General features: G+C 36.1%; 1 protein-coding gene across 6 annotated transcripts in view; it reads right to left on the bottom strand.

The window, feature by feature from the left end:
* CALCRL (calcitonin receptor like receptor) overlaps nucleotides 1-22,725 on the bottom strand; it is a 123,687-nt gene that overhangs the window by 80,840 nt on the left and 20,122 nt on the right. For 5 of the 6 annotated variants that reach the window (XM_064286913.1, XM_064286911.1, XM_010586377.3 and 2 more), the window contains exon 2: nucleotides 17,836-17,903. The exons of the other annotated variant lie outside the window; for it this stretch is intronic. The gene's annotated coding sequence lies outside the window, so the exon portion shown is untranslated. The remainder of the gene's footprint in view (nucleotides 1-17,835; nucleotides 17,904-22,725) is intronic. 6 annotated transcript variants of the gene reach the window in all.

Raw genomic sequence — 22,725 nt, 5'->3', positions numbered from 1 at the left:
CTATAGGGTCACCATGAGTCAGAATTGATGGCAACAGGTTTGTTTGTGGGGTTTTTTTTTTTTTTGGGATGCCTTGTCTAGTGATTGGCCTTTCCTGATGATGTGTCCAAAGTAAGTGAATTAAAGTTTCAATATCCTTGATTCTAAGGAACTGTTCTGGTAGTATTTCTTCTATGACTGACTTGTTCAATCTTTTGACAGTCTATGGTACATTCAATATTCTTCACCAACACCACAATTCAAACACATCAATTCTTCCTTTGCCTTCCTTTTTCACTATACAACTGTCTCATGCATATGTTGTTGTTGTTGTTGTTAGGTGCCGTCGAGTCAGTTCTGACTTGTAGCAACTCTATGCACAACAGAACGAAACACTGCCCGGTCCTGCGCCATCCTTACAATCATTGTTATGCTTGAGCTCATTGTTGCAGCCACTGTGTCAATCCACCTCATTGAGGGTCTTCCTCTTTTCCACTGACCCTGTACTCTGACAAGCATGATGTCCTTCTCCAGGGACTGATCCCTCCTGGCAACATGTCCAAAGTATGTAAGACACAGTCTCGCCATCCTTGCCTCTAAGGAGCATTCTGGCCACACTTCCTCCAAGACAGATTTGTTCATCCTTTTGGCAGTCCATGGTATATTCAATATTCTTCACCAACACCACAATTCAAAGGTGTCAACTCTACTTTGGTCTTCCTTATTCATTTTCCAGCTTTCACATGCATATGATGTGATTGAAAATACCATGGCTTGGGTCAGGTGCACCTTAGTCTTCAGGGTGACATCTTTGCTCTTCAACGCTTTGAAGAGGTCCTTTGCAGCAGATTTGCCCAATGCAATGTGGCTTCCATGGCTGTTGATTGAGGATCCAAGTAAAATGAAATCCTTGACAGCTTCAATCTTTTCTCCGTTTATCATGATGTTGCTCATTGGTCCAGTTGTGAGGATTTTTGTTTTCTTTATGTTGAGGTGCAGTCCATACTGAAGGCTGTGGTCTTTGATCTTCATTAGTAAGTGCTTCAAGTCCTCTTCACTTTCAGCAAGCAAGGTTGTGTCATCTCCATAACACAGGTTGTTAATGAGTCTTCCTCCAATCCTGATGCCCCATTCTTCTTCATATAGTCCAGCTTCTCGTATTATTTGTTCAGCATACAGATTAAATAGGTATGGTGAAAGAATACTACCCTGACCCACACCTTTCCTAACTTTAAATCAATCAGTATCCCCTTTTTCTGTCCGAACAACTGCCTCTTAATCTATGTAAAGGTTCCTCATGAGCACAATTAAGTGTTCTGGAATTCCCATTCTTCACAATGTTATCCATAGATTGTTATGATCCACGTAGCCAAATGCCTTTGCATAGTCCATAAACCACAGGTAAACAACCTTCTGGTATTCTCTGCTTTCAGCCAGGATCCATCTGACATCAGCAATGGTATCCCTGGTTCCACATCCCCTTCTGAAACTGGTCTGAATTACTGGCAGTTCCCTGTTGATATAGTGCTGCAGCCGCTTTTGAATGATCTTCGGCAAAATTTTGCTTGCGTGTGATATTAATGATATTGTTCTATAATTTCCACATTCAGTTGGATCACCTTTCTTGGGAATAGGAATAAATATGGATCTCTTCCAGTCAGTTGGCCAGGAAGCTGTCTTCCATATTTCTTGGCATAGACAAGTGAGCACCTCCTGTGCTGCATCTGTTTGTTGAAACATCTCAATTGATATTCCATCAGCTCCTGGAGCCTTGTTTTTTGCCAATGCCTTCAGAGCAGCTTGGACCTCTTCCTTCAGTACCATTGGTTCCTGATCATATGCCACCTCTTGAAATGGTTGAATATTGACTAATTCTTTTTGGTATAATGACTCTGTGTATTCCTTCCATCTTCTTTTGATGCTTCCTGCATTGTTTAATATTTTCCCCATGGAATCCTTCACTATTGTAACTCGAGGCTTGAATTTTTTCTTCAGTTCTTTCAGCTTGGGAAACGCTGAGCATGATCTTCTCTTTTGGTTTTCCATCTCCAGCTCTTTGCACATGTCATTGTAATACTTTGTCTTCTTGAGCCACCCTTTGAAATCTTCTGTTCAGTTCTTTTACTTCATCAATTCTTCCTCTTACTATAGCTGCTCGACGCTCAAGAGCAAGTTTCAGAGTCTCCTCTGACATCCATCTTGGGTCTTTTCTTTCTTTCTTGTCTTTTCAGTGACCTCTTGCTTTCTTCATGGATGATGTCCTTGATGTCATTCCACAACTTGTCTGGTCTTCGGTCACTAGTTTTCAATGTGTAAAATCTGTTCTTCAGGTGGTCTCTAAATTCAGGTGGGATATACTCAAGGTCATATTTTGGCTCTCTTGGACTTGCACTGATTTTCTTCAGTTTCAGCTTGAACTTGCATATGAGCAATTGATGGCCTATTCCACAGTCGGCCCCTGTTCTAACTGATAATATTGAGCTTTTCCATCATCTCTTTCCACAGATACAGTCAATTTGATTTCTGTGTGTTCCATTTGGCGAGGTCCACGTGTATAGTTGCCGTTTATGTTGGTGAAAGAAGGTATTTGCAATGAAGAAGTCATTGGTCTTGCAAAATTCTATCATTTGATCTCCAACATTGTTTTTCTATCACCAAGGCCATATTTTCCAACTACTGATCCTTTGTCTTTGTTTCCAACTTTCGCATTCCAATCGCCAGTAATTATCAATGCATCTTGTTTGCATGTTCGATCAATTTCAGACTGCGGCAGCTGATAAAAATCTTCTATTTCTTCATCTTTGGCCCTAGTTGTTGGTGTGTAATAGCCGTGTTAATTGGTCTTCCTTGTAGGCGTATGGATATTATCCTATCCCTGACAGCGTTGTACTTCAGGGTACACCTTGAAACGTTCTTTTTGACGATGAATGCAACACCATTCCTCTTCAGGTTGTCATTCCCAGCATAGTAGACTATATGATTGTCCAATTCAAAATGGCCAATACCAGTCCATTTCAGCTCACTAATCCCTAGGATATGGATGTTTTTGTGTTCCATTTCATTTTTCACAATTTCCAATTTTCCTAGATTCATACTTCGTACATTCCAGGTTCTGATTATTAATGGACGTTTGCAGCTGCTTCTTCTCATTTTGAGTCGTGCCACATCAGCAAATGAAGGTCCCAAAAGCTTTACTCCGTCCACATCATTAATGTCAACTCTACTTTCAGGAGGCAGCTCTTCCCCAGTCATCTTTTGAATGCCTTCCAATCTGGGGGGCTCATCTTTCATAACTATGTCAGAGAATGTTCTGCATCTATTGTTAAGGTTTTCACTGGCTAATGCTTTTCAGAATAGACTGCCAGGTCCTTCTTCCTAGTCTGTCTTAGTCTTGAAGCTCAGCTGAAACATGTCCTCCTTAGGTGACCCTGCTGGTATCTTAATACTGGTGGTATAGCTTCCAGCATCACAGCAACACACAAGCCCCCACAGTACAACAAACTGACAGACATGTGCATATAAGGTGACTGAAAAGATCATAGGTTTGGTTAGACCCACCTTAATTATCAAAGTACCATCTATGCTTTTTAAGATTTTAAAGAGGGCTTTTGCAGCAGATTTGCCTAATGAAATGCATCCTTTGATTTCTTAAAAGTTGCATTCATGAACATTGTCTTAGTTATCTAGTGCTGCTTTAACAGAAATACCACAAGTGGGTGGCTTTAACAAACAAAAATTTATTTTCTCATATTGAGGAATATAGAAGTCCTAATTAAGGGTGCCAACTCTAGGAGAAGGCCTTCTCTCTCTGTCAGCTCTGGAGGAAGGTCCTTGTCTATTTTTGGCTTCTGTTCTTTGGAGATCTTCCTGTGGCTTGGCACTCAATAAATCTTATTTAATATTATCATGGTGCAAATTTAATATTGAATATTATTAATTATTGTCAGCCATCAGGAGGAATGGAAAGCATCATATCTAAATTTGAACACTAGCGTAGCAAATATGTTGTTTATGTGCAAAGCCCAAAGATTTTATACTCAAAAAATGGGAGAAAAGTGGCTTTTCCTACCAAGTTTTATTACGGTATGATTATACTTGCCTAAGAAAGCAAATTTTCATCCAAGAAAGTTGTTAGAATTTCTCAATATTAGTCAATCATGTTTCATTCTTAAATATAAAAGTAACTTTAAATAAGAAAATATAAATACATGATCACATTTTAAATCCATTACTCACATCTTAATGTAAGCACTGTGTCTTAATAAGCTCATTTAAAATCTACTTTGCATAATTATTGGCAGCCAAACTGATAAGAAATGGAAAACTCAATCCTTCTTTCCTCATAATAGAACAAATAGTGCCCATAATCAAAGTACATATGTGGAATTATGGCTTCAAATGGCATCAGATTGGCAGCCTATGTATGGTATGCTATTTATCTTTGTGCTAACTACACATGAACACACAGAAGTGGAAGAAAAATCTATGGAAATGCTGACATTTAAGACAGATTTTTTTTTTTCAGGACTAAAAGAATTCCCATTAATGTAGAGCTGAACTAAGAAACAACCAGTGCCTACCCAAAAGACAAAAAGTTGACACGCACATCACTCTAAGTTTATTGTTTTCTCTGAAGCTGAGAGGACTGAGAGCTGTAATCATAAGGGCATTATCAGTAAAAGTGCTTTTTTTTTTTTTTTCTTTTTTTAAGGCAGCCAGAGAAATGTTTATACTGTTTTTCCACTTTTATTTTCATCAATCTGGGAATTTCATTTCCCAAAAAGCAAGAAATACATTTCTTTGTTGATTGATTGATAGGATTGACTTGGTAGTGATAAAGATCTTTCTAGATCATGGTGCCTTTACCAGATTTCATGTATTTGCCTACAACTTCAATAAAGCTCAGTACAGGCAAAAAAAGAAAGAAGGAAAAAGCCTGTTAATAGAATACGTTGAAACTAGTTGTAAGATCTTGTTAAGTACTAAAGTAGTACCAGGAGAAAAATAAGTCATTAAGAGCCTCATGCAACTTAATTTGGAGTCTAAAGTTGAGAGGAGGCCTAACTAATTTACATTTAAATAGTATATATGTTTGAGTATGACATGTTTGAGGGAAAAATAAAAAAGAATTTTGAAATGTACATATAAAGGATATTAGAGAGTAGAGGTGTGGAGGAAGACTAGTGTTCAGAACAGAAGATGTGTAACATAAATATTCTAGTATGTAGTCTTGGGTTATTTATACATAAAGACATAAATAACACATGCCTGGGATTTTATTTTTAAGTAGACAACATATCTGAACGTTGAGTATGTTGCACGGATTTAGAGAAAGGATCGAGTTAAGGATTTCAAAGCCATTTGAGAATTTCCTTTGAAAAATACTAAAGGGTATCTGAAAATTCTGTTTTGTTATACCATGACTGACTTACAAGAATTTACTTGTCACTTTTCTTAGGTAGAACCATCTGTGCCAGGAATAGATTAATGCTTATGGTTACACAGATCAGCAGCAAGACCGCCCAAGTGGAAGTAGCTGTATTCATTTTTTCCCTTCTGAAAATAACTTTATTAGGAAATATCACATACCTTCTCACTGCTAGGAGACTCATATGAAAGCACAAGCTATGTCTTATATTAGCTAGGTAATCCTATCGTTCACTTGTTGTTTTAATATTTAAACACTTTGAAACCTACTACTCTTCTCATATTAGTCAAATATTTATTTTAACCAATTATACCTAAATAAGTTCTTCCATAATTATTCTTGTGGTGAAGTCTTGCTAGGCACTTGCAGCCTCTGGATATCAAGTCACAGTATCAGTGATTCACAAATTCCTGATTTTATCTACACCTGATATCATAGGACCTCCAGTATTCCACCAAGTCCCTAGTGTTTCTAGAAATCTCTAAAGAAATGTTTCATAAGCCAGTCTGTCTTGTGGGAGCACCGCATATCATTCTTTCTCTAATGCGTTGACCTCTTCTGTCTATATCCTCTGCCCTGGAGTCACCTGAAGAAAATTCATTGCCACCACTACTACTTCATCCTGAAAATAGTAATACAAAAGCACTATCTCCATATGCTCTCAAAGTCATCAATTCCTGGGGTGGCACAATATTGCTGTTGTTCTGTGAAGAACTGGTGAAAAATGGCTTCACCTATACCCTCTGCTGTGGTGTCACCTAGGCCCTAAGGCAGCATGACTCACGTCCACAGTTTTGCTAATTCGTTCATGAAAATGAAAAAATTCAATTCATCTTCAGCTCCCTGGAAGCTCCAACCAGTGCAAGTGTCCAGTGAAGAATAAACGCGAATCACCCTCTTACCTTTTAGGTCTTTAACATTGCCAGATATGTACTATAAAACAAAACACAGCAAACCACCTTCCTGTTTTGTTCCTCAGCAAAATTCAAAGGTCCTCTGCATATTAAACCCACCCAGTGCTGTCGAGTCGATTCCGACTCATAGCAACCTCTGCGTATTATCTCCAGCAAATAGGTGCTGGTGGAAGGGTACTAGGAAGTGGGGGAAATGAGGGAAAATTGAACCAAATATCCTCTTTCTACCTAACTGGTAAGAGAAGAACAGAAATTCATCTAGGTGACATTCAGTAATCTATTATTAAAAGAACAAAAATAGAGTAGGAAATAAATAATTATAAACCAGGTTTAATTTGGTGTTATGTATAACAATTGAAGTCAGAATAATAGCATAATTTAAACAAGAATAGCTACAAATTGTTTAGTGTTTACTGTGGGCTAGGAGCTCTGGTGGCACAATGGTTAAGAGCTCAGCTGCTAACCAAAAGTTCTACAGTTCGAATCCACCAGCTGCTCCTTGGAAACACTATGGGGCAGTTCTACTGTGTACTATAGGGTTGCTCTGACGAGTACTGGGGGCTAAGCATTGTCCTAGGCACTATATGCATGTTATTACATTCAATCCTGGCAGTGATTCTAAGAATAGGGAATTATGACATGTCCACTCCTTTCATTTATTTTTTTGCAGATAAGGAAACGAATATAGTGAATGAGCTTGTGAATACAGCTCGAGTCTCCGACTTCTAAATATATGTTCTTAGCCAGAGTTACCTCTGAACATTGATGCACTTCACTCTCTCAAACAGTCACAGGCTATGTAGATACTTATCAATATTATTTTGAAGCACGTACGAAATGCATGCCTCCTACAGAGAAAATCTGTCGCTGAAAGACTGACTGACGTTTGTGGAGCATTTGTTTGCTAAGTGCCCAGCACCATGCTGGATCCTGGAGAGAGGTTATTAAAATGAATAATCCTCACTCTTCTTTTACATTTAATTTCTTTGCTTATATTAAGAGCATTAAAAATACTTCAGAAAAAAAAAAGGCTACATTAAATAATAATAAACAACCTCTGCCTTAAAATTGCTCATTTTGGGGGCAATTACATAAGACTTGAAACCTTTCTAACTCAGGAAAGTATCTCTTTTCTAGAATTAGCAAAATAGTACACAACATGGTTTTTGGAACACTGTGTAGCAAGTGTTCCCTGTTGGATAGATTATGCATGCATAACTATCTGACATTTTAGGAGATTAAAAAGAAAGGAGATTAGGCCATGGAATATATTGTTAACTCAGTGTTTTACTCTTGCAATTAATTATACATACAATATGCATCCAAATTGTTATATACTATTTTAGTAGAGACATAGATCATTTGAAAAGATTCAGACCATCAGGTGCCAAGGCTTAAGTCCATGCCATTTATAGCAATTAAAGTTAGAGGGACCTAATGATTCCATTAATAATAGTAATAATTGCTTTCATTTGCTGGAGACCCACTGTATGCATTTTATTTGTATTTTCTTGTTTAAATATAATTTCTTTACAATATAAACAAGATCAATTTGCTGCAACATCTTTAATTTATAGATGAGGATAGTTAAGACCAGAGAGTGAAATGTCTTGACTGCCTTCATGCAGTTGGTCAGAGACAAGGGGGGACTAGAAACATTCTGTCTAAATCAAAGCCCTTTTGAGTACCTGATGCTGTCTCTGTAACTCATTCTAGGAATGCAAAATTCCATGAAGCGAGCTAACAGCACCCTCAAGAAAAAGTATGAATGCCGATGATATCCGCAAGTGGTCAAGTGTTCTTTATTACTGAGATTTTAATTAAAAATTGGTATTTTTAGAAAACATATTTACATCTGGGTTTAGGCAGATTAAAAAAATCAATGACTTAAAGGCTTCGGTTTCTTACACAATGTCTGTGCATTATCCTTGTTCTTGCCTACTTCGCCAAGGTTTCGAGCCATATTGGTGCTCCCTGCTAACTAGTCTAGCTTCATCACATGTAATAGAATACATTTTTTCTGAATCCTTTTTCAATAGTCTAGTCAGTCTTTTACGGCTGTAGTGCCAAATAAGTCCAATTTGCTTCCTAAAGAGAAACACAATAAACTGGTAATCGAGAGACCTGGTACATACACGGTAGCCACAAAGCCTTTAAATATACACATGTGCCCCTGTTAATTGAGTAGCATCCTCATCATACCAGGATGTGGACAGCAATTTCAGAAAGTTATTTGATAAATCCTTTTTTTTTTCAATACAAATACCAATCACACTGCTAATTTGAATAGGGTTTATACCACAACTGCTTGAAAGAATTCTTGAAGCAACTATCCCGAAATATAAGATAAACCAGGACATTATGTGCACCCAGTTAAAAAATAACTTTATGACAAATTGAATGGACAATGGATTGGATAAGAATCCAAAATGGGTTGGTTTCTTGAAGTCCAGACTTAACACTATGTGACAAATTGGGGCATTGTGAAAGAGAAGATTTATCAAATCTGTCTAACAATAGTAAGAATCATACAGTAAATATCAGAGTATGCTTTGCCGAATTCCAAGTTTAACATTTAAGAAAATGTCCTGAAGAACAAGGGGTAAAATTTGTGTGAAGAATGAAAGTATGAGGTAGTTGTGGCTATTTTGTACAATAGTCAATAAAAGTGTATTGAAGAGAAGTGGATATTAATCTTGGCTGTGCCACCAGGTTACCATTTTGTTTCTTTTTACCAGTCTTTTAATTTGTCTCTTCTCAGTTTTTCATCTAAACAATATGGGGATTCATATTAAAAAAAAAATACAAAACTAGAAGGATAGTTCTAGTCCTGTGAAGCTATAACACTAATAATATATTAGAAGTTTTGAGTATAAGGCTTTTGAAAAGTTCCACGCCCAGCAATGGCACCAAAGATTTCCAAGGAATTGAGTTCTATCAGAGAGAATAGAAATTACAATTCACATTACATATTTAAATATGACTCAGAAATACATGGTTCCTCCATATTCAAAAATAATATTTATGGACACTACTAAAATTTTTTGAAGGCAAATTTGACCTTCAAAGACATCAGACTCGAAAACAACAAGAGAATATAATAGAAGAATTGTTCTGGCTTCTAAGAAACAGATCTTTCCAAACCAGACACCACAAAATGGGAGCCAGGAAATATAAAATATCATTTTATTCTTTTTAACTTAATACATCTATGTGAACAAATATACTTCTTTCTCCTCATTCTCACTACGTAGATTTTTACTCAGAAGGAATTTGAAATTTAGGCAATGTGCTTCTAGGTCCCATGTATACATGCGTGTCTGTGCGTATTCATATATAGTTTTCCACCAAATATTTCTAACCAATGTCATATCGAATCTAAGATTTTGTAAAAGCATCCAGTATCATTTTTCCCTTGTAAAGAAAACAAGAAATCTTTCTTAATAGGATATCACTGAGGGATATTTTTCTGATGTGGCTGTAGAGATAAATTCTGATGTCTGCTATGATTTAGAAAACTTATTTTTATGGTGGGAAAATTTACTCTAAAGTATGTTGTGATTTTACGTGTGTGTTTCCAATGACATGGAGGTCTATGTGTCATGGCACTGTTTTTCTGAATCCTTTATTGACATGCCCAAAGGCTTTGGACAAAATACTGAAAGATGCATATTTTCTTTATAGATTAGAGTTCTCCTGCTTAAAACCTGATTACAGTAGCCAAATGTGATTTAAAATGTGGATAAGCTCAGTGAAGTAATTCTTTTCAATGGGAATTAATAGTTGGTTATTGGTCATTCAAATTTATCTTACTTAAGGTCTAGTGGATCCTTGACATTATGTAGACAGAACATTTGGAAGAAGTTTTGAAGTCTCCTGTCAAGATTTTGGTTTCATGTAAAGCGGCCCAAAAAAATAAGAGTGATTCTAAAGTCTTGCTTGAGTTAACTAATTGTTGGCAGGCCTATTTACCAGGCTTACTGAATCAGCTTTACTTTCCTTTAAATCAGAGTCTGTTTCTCATTGGCAGCAATGCTTTAGGTTCAGCATATTAAAAGCTGCAAATATTTGTGTTGGGCTTCCTTTTGTCTTATATCTACAGCAGTCTGAAAGCAAAGAACTTTTGGCCCCAGTAGGAGCTTCATGCAAAGAGGAAGTAAATGACTGTACTTTCTTCATAAGCCACACCCTTTGGTTCTTTGTAAGTCTAGGCATTTCTCCATTACTTTAGGGAGAGATTTATTCCTTTCCAAAGGAATCTATAAATGTACAAGTGTTATCTTTTGTTTTTAAAAACTAGCAGGCATGTGAGTAACATATTGTTAAATATATTAGCAGCAATTTGTAGATTTACACCACAAGCCACTAGGAGGAATGTTTTACCCATCTGGCCATTTATAAATATCTTGTGACTGATGGAGTAATATTGACAGAAAATTAAATAGTCCTGGAAACGTCGTATACCGATGGGAAGTTTAGAAGAGCTGGCTGGAAGTTAACGACTGGCAGATCTGCAACTCGGATAGGTATACATGAATTGCAGCCTAGCCCAATTAAAAGTTTCACTTTATCATATTCATACTGAGGTCTGCATATTTTAGGAAAACATTGCATCAAAAGTGATGTATTCCATAAAAGATAACTAGTTTACTCTGAAAGAGTTAAGAAGATTAAGGAAGGCCCGGGGAGCACAATGGGAAGAAAATGAAACAATTATAAATCATTTAAGAGCAAGGAACAAGTTTTTTTTTTTTTTTTTTTTAAATGCGGGGTTTTCCTACGTAGGGGAAACGCGTACTTCGTTGACAGTTAGAATTCATCTGCAATCTATTAGATTTCACCTGGGTCTAATGAGCTGTGGCTGAGATGTGCTTTGAGGGGTCTAATAGTTAATGGTAGGTCTGGGTCCGTCCCATAGAACAAACTTTTGGAATCTGATCCAAAAAACACAAACCCATTGCTATCGCGTTGATTCCTACTCATAGCAACCCTGGAGGACCGAGTAGAACTTCTCCATAGGGTTTTCAAGGTTGTAAATCTTCACAAAAGAAGGCTGCTACATCTTTCTCCTGCAGAGCAGCTGGGGGGTTCAAATCACTGATCTTTAGGTTAGCAGCCAAGTGCTTAACCACTGCGCCACCAGGGCTTCTTCGGAATCTGATAAAACCCCTTTAAGATAGGTACTCTCTCTCTAACTGGTTGCTTATTTTACGTCATTTCAATTTGAAAAAAGATTATGGGGTTTTCCCACAACTTATGACAATATAAATAATGACAATTTCTTAAGTGTTTGCAAATGTATAATGTTCTTCATTATAAAAAAATGAAAATAAGCTACTTATTATTGTCACAAGTAGAATATAAATGAGCATATAGAGAATTGTACAGCCCCAGCTGCAAAGGAGCTGTCTTTACTTCCTTACAATTTATTATCCTTAATAACAAAAAGGTAAAACTTTTTGGTATCTACCAACCCATTTCTTGCAAAGTCTTATATTTATTTGCTTAATAGTAACACCAACAGCACATAACCATGTGATACTTGTAAAATCAAGTCACATTATTATCCCAGGTCCAATTTATTCTCCTGTAATTAAGTCAAATTTGGAAGAGAAGGCTATTTTCCTGAAAATAAATGCACTGAATAATGAAAGGCATAACTCATTTTCATAAGAAAATCAAAAATCATAAAAATACACATATAGTTATTGATAAACTTATTGTAAGTATATTCTTCATGAAGATGAATGAAACAGTTGAGAGCAGTGTTCTTCCAACTTTCTGTTGACAATCTCTCTAAAATAATTTTGAAAAAACTTCACCTATTTATGGTGACAGATAAATTGCAGATCATGTGGCACATTTTAAATGTTGGCATTTTAAACTATAACTGTTATACAAGTCTTTGAAATGCCCGTGATGACATACAAATACAAGGGCAATTTAATACCTACCACATTTATCTAAAAATAAATGAATGAGCTCTTCTTAATACTTGGAAATTTTACTTTATTTCTTTGTCTCCTTGAAATTGTGTTCCACTCTACTACCCATCCCCTCATCCCAGAGAATTTTATTCTCTTCAAATTCATTTTATGTTTCAAATTCTTTTTCCTGATTACCTGAAAAGAGTCAGGAAAATGCATGATAAAGCAAAAGGAGGGAGTGAAGGGAGAGTGGAGCCAGAAAGATGGAGAGAGGTGGAAACCAATCACTGGGTGGCCAGGTGACGTTTTAAGAACTATGATAAAGTCCTGATCTCCACCCTTTCTTATGAAGTTGTTTACATTGCTCTTATGTAAACTTCTCCTAGTCTTTTCTCATGAAAATCTTCAATGAAGTCTTCTCTGCTCAAAACCTTCTATGCAACAAAATATGCACATAAATTGAATGTTTAAAAACATTTTTCTCTCTATTTGGTTGTAAATGAATACTTAAAAAATCCTTCCAGGTTGTATTATCATTTCAGTTTTTACCAGAAATAATGATAAAAATGATGATCTTGATAATAATAGGAGATAACACTTTTGGAAGCTTTACTAAATTCTAAGCACTGAGCTAGGCACCAAGCACTATCAAACCAAATAACCAAACCTGTTGCTATTGAGTTGATTCCGACTCATGCCAACCCTGTAGGGCAGGGTAGAATTGCCCCATAGTGTTTCCAAGGAGTGGCTGGTGGATTCGAACTGTCAACCTTTTGGTTAGCAACCGAGCTCTTAACCACTGTATCACCAGGGTTCCACTAAGCACGATACCTCTGCCAATATCTATCTATTCATAAATGGAGTGGCCACTATATTTGTAAACACAAATGATATATAATAAATCATTTATTGATATTATGTTACAGTCTTCATGAAAATCTCCAATGAAGTCTTTGCTCAAAAACTTATATGCAACAAAATATGCATATGATATTTGCCATCACTACAAGAAAAATAAATTTAGAATTATGTGAATAATTTAAATACATTTAAAATGATATTAATACAATGATATTAATTTCAAATGGTTTAAACTTTAAGACTATCTTCATGTATTCAATAAATCCACAGATGCCCATGTGAGATAAAATAATAATACTTTTTGAAGTATCATTTTTAATCTGTTCTTTTATATAAGGTATGTTACATTTATAGACTTCATGCCTGGGAGGCCTTTCCAGAAGACACTGATAAACTGATGATTTGTGTATTTGGGGCATAAATTAAATAATATCATTAAGAGTAGTGTTACTTTTCCTTCATACAATTATGGTGACTGAGGTCACAATAATCTTAACTATTTCAATGCTAACATAAGTGACAAGTATATACAGAAAATGTTCCTCATCTATTGTACTAACTTCATCTCGTGGAATTTGTATTTTTTAATTTGGGTCATTTTTATTGGAAACACTTCTCATTACACAGCAGCATGGGAATAGGTATTTTTGGACAATGTATTAGGAAAGTACATCTTTTGATTCATTAAAAACTTATAGCCATTAATTATGTCTTCCATACCAATGATAATGTATCTATTTTTAACTCTGAGCAATAGTACACAGTGCCATAAAGTTTTCAAGGGGTAGCAAAACCTTGCGGTAGGTCATGAAGTTGATATATTCAGCACATTTTAAAGGCATAATTTTTCTGGAGTTTCTTAAAGCAATCATTAGTACACATTTATTGAGATTCTAGGATACGGTAGCCATTGTAAGTACTCCTAAGAGATTTGAAGCAGTTCACAGATACTTCTTGTTCACAGATACTTCTTTGATGTGCCTGGGGCACAAGAAACATGCACATGAAAAATTAAAGGACAGAAAACAGAATGAGATAGAGATAAAACCATGAGCCAATGTAACTAGAAAGAGTTAGATTTAGGGCAAACTCAGTTTCTTTAGGGCAACTTTCTATTTTACTCCCAGATTTAGTTCAATTTCCTGCACATGAGGCAACCAAACTCTGATCTATTTATGCGAATTGGTGGTACAGTTGGCACATTGGTTAAGAGCTCAGCTGCTAACCACAAAGATCGGCAGTTCGAATTCACCAGCTGCTCTTTGGAAACCCTATGGGGGCAGGTCTACTCTGTCCTGTGGAGTTGCTATGAGTCGGAGTCTACTCAACAGCAATGGGTTTGGGTTTTTGGTTTTTGGGCCTAGGTCAGAAGCTTATAGAAGTAGAGAGATGATGACAAACCTGGCCAGTTCCCAGTGGCCAGTCTCCTATTACCCACCAGAACTCTCTTTGTTTCTTATTTTCCCTGACTCTTTTACCTGATGAGATAGAGTTATCGAATCACTGTTAACTCCGTGAGTTCATGCTGTGCTCATGGTTTGCAGGAAATTAATACAAGGGAGTCCTCTTTAAGAAAAATAACATAAAATCACAAACACAAAATCGAATACCAGACCTTTGAAAGGTCCTATGCAAGTGCAAGTGAGAGACCCTTAAATTTACAATTCATTAGCTTAATGGAAAACCTGCCTATTTTTTAAAAGATTTATCTTAATTTGCTTCCCACCATTCTAATGAAACTGGCACTACCTAGTGACTGAAGTATTCATACTGTTTTCTGGGAAAATCCTCCTCCTGCTTTGTTGTGAAAGTCTTACTTTACCCAGGCACTCTCCCTACCCCCACACCAGATGTAGAGCTGTTTAGAAGAAAAATAGATAATTCTTTTGGTTGACATAAAATAAGTTTTCATACATGTAAAACTAAAAATTTTAAAAATGCTCACTGCCTGCAAAATAATCTATAAATTTAATAAATCTAGGTAATAACAAAATAATTTTAAAGTTCTCCTGAACAGATGACCAACAACAACAGAATTATAACAACAACAAAAAACAAATGGACTTCAGAATACAAAACAATTGAGTTATCTGCAAACTTTGAATTTCAACTCAGTAATAGAAAGGATGAACTATTTAATGCTGACACAACTATCTTTCCATTTTGGGGAAACATTTAAATCTGAGATTTGATTTCAGTTGGATTAAGATTTAAATGTGAAAACGGAGCCATTAAATTATTAGAAATTTATAAAGGCACATTTTTACTATTTGGGAGTCAGAAAAACTTAGCAGCAAAGAATTAAGCTTTAGTGACAACTAGAAACAGGTCCTTTTATTACCAAAATTCATTCTAGCTAGAGATGTTCCCCTTTTGTTTTTCTCTTACCCAGTTGTTACTCATCAAGTCTCAGAGTCTGATAAATAATTGTACAAATAAAGCAACTCAAAACTACTCAAAGTCAGAGGAAAGGAACTATTACAAATCACATCATTTGTTACAAAGAACTTCAGAAGACATTTTATTTCTACCTTTTAAGTTCAGGGTACTTGGACTCAGAGGTTCTAGAATCTCACAGCCTGGAGGGACCTGAGAAGTCTTAGAGTGTAGCCTCCTCCTTTTACAGATATGGAAGGTAGGAGCTCAGTAGATATGAGTTATTTGCCTTAGATTTCAAAGCAGTGATGGAAGAGCTAGGACTAGAAGTCTCCGCTCCTAAATCTCAGTTCTGTGCTTCTTTTATGTGGTAAAATTTAAAGCATACATATTTCAAACTAATGTGATACCCAACTATAATCCTGGTCCTCAGGTGTGTTTTTTAATCTCCCCAGAGATGACTTTTCAACCTTTTTCTTGCTGGAATTTAAGTTCATTTCCCCCCTTAAACTGCTAGAAATAAAATACAATGAATTTCAAAGGGGGCAGTAATTTAGCACAAAAAATCTTGCCAATGGTCTACAAGTCCTTTGAGCTAACGCTAATGAAAACAGTTTAAATTTCGACCCTCATTTTCAACCCCTGTCCAATTTATCTCCTTCAAACTAACAAATATATGCTATAATTTAGAGGTAGGAAAGACTCAGAAAAAAACTTGCCTAATCCTCTTAATTTCCACAAAAAGAGATGTCTGCTGCACACAGAGAATGACAGAAACCAGTTCTTTCCGAGTAAGTAGTTTTTCTTCCATGTTATGCTCTGACCTACATAACTCCATTAAGAAAAACTGGGGACTCGTAAAGCCTGATCTGGCACCACTTCACATAAAAAAGTTCAGAAAGAAAAATCCAGCTGTCAGATACAACTAGGCATTTTGAGTGTTCAGACCTTGCTGTAAGGAGTAGTGACTCATGTAAAATGTAACGTGCAAAGGAAGCTGACACATAAAAGGACAGAAAAACAATGATGAGTTTTCAAAAAACATGCTGTGGGAAAAGAACAATTACATAGGATCTATTTTTGGGTCCAGAAGTGTGGCTTCAGAATTTAGAAATCACTGCCTAAAAACAGAAAAAAATAATTATGTTATCTAGCTTTTATTTTAAGATAAAGCAATTTAGTAGCCTGTATTTTCATGTGTCATATAATGCTATCATAGTTTATTAGGATGATACATAGTTGAATTGTTAAATACTTTGCAGTCAAAAATAAGTTAGGGCAGTAAAACTAATTTTGTAGGTAAGAGGGCAGTGAGGTATAATATTGCACAAGTAATATTTTACTTGGCCTGGCACTATAATGCCAAATATAAATATGAAGACACATCCACCTGCAAAAGTAGTCTTTTTAGAAGCTTGTAGTTAATGCCCAGGATTAAAGTTGAAACTGCTTTGCCAGAATCCTAAAAATAGTAGCTAGCGCAGTTTAAATTTTTAAAACAACTCACCCCCCGCATTTTTCTGTTCCCTTATTAATTAATATTTCCTCTATGTTCCTCTAAGTTTCATACCCATTTATAGGCATATAAGATTGACTATGTGACTCAGAAAAAAAAAAAAACTCCACAGAGAAAATGAATTTAATTTAAATGAGCATAATATTAATATCATTATCCATCATTTTTATTTATATTCATAATATGAAAAATAATTCCTCGTTTTAAATATATACTAATACAGGAAAATTAGCCACATATGTCATGACTCTGTCTGGTCGGTCTATCTATCTATCTGTCTGTCTGTCTGTCTCCTTACTAAATCTGATAAAACATTGAAATTCATTTAATACTCCTAGTCCTCTGCCCTAGTAGTACAATGGTTAAGCGCTTGGCTGCAAACTGAAAGGCTAGCAGTTAGAGCACATCCAGCAGCTCTGTGGGAGAATTACCTGGCAATCTGATTCCGTAAAGATTATAGCCAAGAAAACCCTATGGAGCAGGTCTACTCTGTCACATGGGGTTGCTATGAATCAGAATCAACTCGATGGTACCCTACAACAACAGTCCTCTGACAAAGGAAACAAGGGCCTGGGGATTAAATCCATACCCCCCAAAGTCCCAAGGACATGATTTTATAAGAGTTTCACAGGTACCTATAATTCCATCTTTATCAGTTTTTCAGTTTTGTTGGATTCCCCTTCAAGACTCTCTTTTATTCAGAAGCTTACTATATATTATTCTATGAAAGCTTTCTTACTATTATTAACATGTTCATATTTCCTTGGCTTTACTGGAAATCCAACATGCTACTTTTATTACGTTAAGAATGTTCTTTTGTAATGTATGCAATACCTGAAAGTAGGACCATCCAAAGATTTGACAGGTGGCAGCACAAGTGGTTGGTGTGTCATCGTAGGACCCTAGATGACAAGAGAACATTCCTGTGAATTTGGCCTTAGTAGATAGTGGGATTTTACAGAACTTAAAACCTTTTTTTAAAACCTAAAGTTATAAATTAGTATATTTCTTTGTTAAGATCATAAAGGTATGCATTTTAAGTGGTACATTTTATTGAGAAGTTGGGAGGAGATTTATCAGGTACATTTAGGTTGCCACCATGTTTGGCAACCTTGGAAGATGCATGTCTTAAGAATGGGGCTCCAATGGGCACAAGTGTGGAGGCAGATGGTCCTTGTTGTTCAAGAACTTAGCACTAGGAAGAGGTAGAATATAGGTATGCCTGGCTGTGGTCCAGGTACTAGGGATACAGCAGTCCCTGCCCTCATGGTACTTATATTATTGTGGTGAAAACAAACAATAAACATATATACCCAACCCATTGTTGTTGATTCCGACTCACAGTGACCTTGTAGTAGAAAGTAGAACTGCCCATAGAGTTTCCAAGGAGCAGCTGGTGGGTTCAAACTACCAAACTTTTGGTTTGCAGCTGAGCTCTTAACCATTGCATCACCAGAGCTCCAAACATATATATTTGGGTGTGTGTGTGTATATATGTATATAGTATATAAAAAAAATATATATATATGCATATGTATGTATACACACATATATATAATATATATGCATATGTATGCATACATATATATGTTCACAGGTGATGAGTGTGTTAAAATGAAAAAAAAAAAAGGCAGGCTAAGGGAGTTACAAAACAAGGGTGCAGATGGAATATTCTAAATAGAATGGCCAGGAAATCCCCTTTAAGAAGTGACATTTGAGCAGTGACATAAAGTGAGGAAGCAACCCTGTAAAGTTCTGGAGAAAGGCTGGTCCTGGAAGAAGGTATGGTGTAGTCAATGGTTTTGAGGTTGGAACAACTTTACAGATTCAAAGAACAGAGAGTCTATTGTGGTCAAAACAGTGAACTGGGGGGCAAGTGGTCAGAGATCTAGTCAAAGAGGGAGGCAGAGTATAGATCATGGCAGTAATGAGATTTAACTCACCTTAAAACATGGGAAGCTACTGACAATTTAAATTTGTCCACTGCTAAGCAAAGAGTTAATGTATATAAGTGTGATTTTTGTGCCCCTTTTCAGGCTCAAAACTAATGTTGAAAGGAAGATTGTCCAGTTTACCTTGACTTATATTTAACTGAGTGATTTGAGGGCACATTTTCTATGTCAGAAACATCCTAATTTAAAAGTCTTAGGAAATTGGTAATACCATAACACAAACACAGCCTTATGGAATCCTTTCCATTTCCACTGGGCTCAGGGGCAAGTACGCGTGCACCTGCACACACACATACACTGACTCCCAGTTTAGTTGTTGGTGTTACAAAATTTCCTCCAAATAGCTAATAGAATCCACACACCAAAGTCATGCTTGTAAAAGTTTAAGTGTATGAATTGTGTAGATGACTGTGATTTAACTGAAATCTTAAAGAGGGCTTTATCATAACTGATTCTGAGAAAGTAAACTTTCACATTGGATCAGTACTATGTAAGGCAGTTCCAGCCTCCGCACCCCTCACTCCTGGCCTTACCCCCAACACATTACATTTTTTGTACATTTTGATCCCTAGAGTAACAATAAATACATGATCCCAGAGTGTGGAATCAAATTCAGCATACTATTCACAGAAATTTTTACAATATTTTCTAAAATATCCATGTATATAGTATAAATATGCTGTTTAACAAATAATAATAAAATAAATGCTCATGTGCCTAGAACTGAGCTTTGAAATCCATCATTCTCCTCCCCTACACACATCCCTAGGCATAAACCCTTATCCTAAACTTGTACTGATCATTACCTTACTTTGCTTTATGGCTTTTCCACATGTGTATGTGTTTCTAAGCAATGTGTTCTTCAGTTTTGCTATTTCTATTATTACTTTTATGAAAATGGAATCGTTCTGAATATCTTCGGTAACTTGCTTCTTTGATTCAGCATTATGTTTTGAGATGTCTCATTGTTCATGTGTGTAGCTGTGGTTCTTTCTTTTCACTGTTGCAGGGTTCCATTGTGTGAATGTACAACAATCTAATTATCCTTTCTATTGCTGGATTGATTCCACCTTTTTGCTGTTACAAATAATGAATCTATGAACTTTTTTTTTTTTTTTAATGTATCTTGTGGTCCACATGTGTCTGAGTTTCTTTAGGGAGTATATTTAGGAGTGGTATTACAGGATTCTAGCAATTCGAAGTGCTTGTTCTAATTTATACTCCCACCAACAGTGTATGAGTCTTTCCATTGCGCCACATCGTTTCTAATACTTTGTGTGGTTGTCTCATACTTTTTAATTTTTACCAGTCTGGTGGGTGTAACTTAGGATCAAATTGTGGTTTTAATTTGCATTTTACTGATTATGAATCACAACCAATTTTATATGTAAAATGAGTTAAATTTCCCTCTGAAACATTTGTTTCTAATTGGTAGCAGTAACCCCATGTTGTAGAATTATAATAAACTACTTTGTGCTTATAATTCTTTAAGAGAAGGACTATTTCTTTTTGTTCAGATGCTCCATACATAGGAAAGTATATGGTTTATTGCTTTTAAAACTGGAAATGTGTGAATAGCATTTCTCATCATAAAGGAGAACATGGTTTAATAATACCTGGCATTATACCCCTAACTTTCCACTTTTCTTTACTCAAAAACTCCATCAAATACCTATCAAAATTTCCACTGAAAATAAAGGGAGGGAGAAAATAAATAATTCCATTCAAAATTGTGTCTGTGTTTATCTGTTGAACACAGAGTATCACTTATGAAGCCTACAAATTTTATGAAAGTGATGGTGTCTCTCTTGTTACCATTGGAAAAATTATTTCTTACCTACACAACAACGTAGAAGGCTCTGGATTTTATATATTCTTTATTTTGGACAACACTTGATTTCTTTTATAGGCATCGACTGAGTTTAGCCAATACCTTTCTTCAAGGTTCTGATTTCCATTTAATAAAAATAAAAATACTTTTTTATTTTTATTAAATGTAAAAAATAGCTTTTTTCTTTTTTCCTAACTTAATTGTTGTCCTTACCATGGTAACATTACATCAAGTAGGTTCATCTATTATTCTCATTTGCTGTATTTCATTTCTGAGTTTTCAGGATTTAGTTGATTTGGATTTTATTGTTCAATCACTTCAACCAATGGTGCTACTTAAAAAAAAAAAAAAAAAACACTCTTTGAGCTTTCTCAAGTATCACCATCATCTTCATTAGGGCTTTATATTGTTTTCTTTGTGTCCTCTCTTCTTAGACATTAATTTATTTTTAGTACAAAGTTTGCTACTGCAGATATTGATACTTTCTCAGAGGAAAGTGGCAGTAAGTACATGAGACATACACTGTGTTATTTTAACATTTGCAACACATTTACTAACAAAAATTAAACCATCTAATAAATTTCCTGATTGTTGTTGTTGTTAGGTACCATTGGGTCAGTTCCGACTGATAGTGACCATATGCACAACAGAACGAAATGCTACCTGGTCCTGTGCCATCCTCACAATTGTTGCTATGCTTGAACCCATTGTTGCAGCCACTGTGTCAATCTATGTTGTTGAGGGCCTTCTTCTTTTTCAGTGACCCTCTACTTTGCCAAACATGATGTCCTTTTCCAGGGACTGATCCCCCCTGATAACATGTCCAAAGTATATGAGACATAGTGTCGCCATCCTTGCTTTTAAGGAGCATTCTGGTTTACTTCTTCCAAGACAGATTTGTTCCTTCTTTTGGTAGCTCACGGTGTATTCAATATTCATCACCAACACCACAATGCAAAGGCATCAACTCTTCTTCGGTATTCCTTATACCTTGCCAGCTTTCCCATGCATATGAGACGATTGAAAACACCATGGCCTGGGTTAGGTGCACATTAGTCCTTAAGGTGACATCCTTGCTTTTCACACTCTAAAGAGGTCTTTTGTAGCCGATTTGCTCAATGCAATGCATCTTTTGATTTCTTGACTGCTGCTTCCATATTGATTGTGGATCCAAGTAAAATAAAATCCTTGACAACTTCCGTCTTTTCTCCGTTTATCATGATGTTGCTTATTGATCCAGTTGTGAGGATTTTTGTTTTCTTTATGTTCAGGTGTAATCCACACTGAAGGCTGTGGTCTTTGACCTTCATCAGTAAGTGCTTCAAGTCTTCTTCACTTTCAGCAAGCAAGGCTGTGTCACTGCATAACGCAGGTTGTTAATGAGTCTTCCTCCAACCCTGATGCCCTGTTCTTCTTCATATAGTCCAGCTTCTCGGGTTATTTGTTCAGCATACAGGTCGAATAGGTATGGTGAAAGGATACAACCCTGACACATACCTTTCCTGACTTTAAACCATGCAGTATCCTCTTATCCTGTTCAAACGACTGCCTCTCCATTCATGTACAGATTTTTCATGAGCACAATTAAGTCTTCTGGAATTCCCATTCTCCACCATGTTATCCATAATTTAGTATGATCCACACAGTTGAATGCCTTACCATAATCAATAAAACACACGTAAACATCTTTCTGGCATTCTCTGCTTTCAGCCAGGATCCATCTGACATCAGCAATGATATCCCTGGATCTATATCCTCTTCTAAATCTGGCTTGAATTTCTGGTATTTCCCTGTTGATATGCTGCTGCAGCTGCTTTTGGATGATTTTCAGAAAAAATTTTGCTCGCATGTGATATTAATGATATCATTCAATAATTTTCACGTTCTGTTGGACCATCTTTCTTTGGAATGGGCAAAAATATGGATGTCTTCCAGTCAGTT

This window comes from Loxodonta africana, chromosome 6 (assembly GCF_030014295.1).
Source record: "Loxodonta africana isolate mLoxAfr1 chromosome 6, mLoxAfr1.hap2, whole genome shotgun sequence".
Lineage (NCBI taxonomy): Eukaryota > Metazoa > Chordata > Mammalia > Proboscidea > Elephantidae > Loxodonta > Loxodonta africana.
The sequence above is the reverse complement of the archived record's forward strand: the minus strand, read 5'-3'. Positions and strand labels throughout refer to the sequence as shown.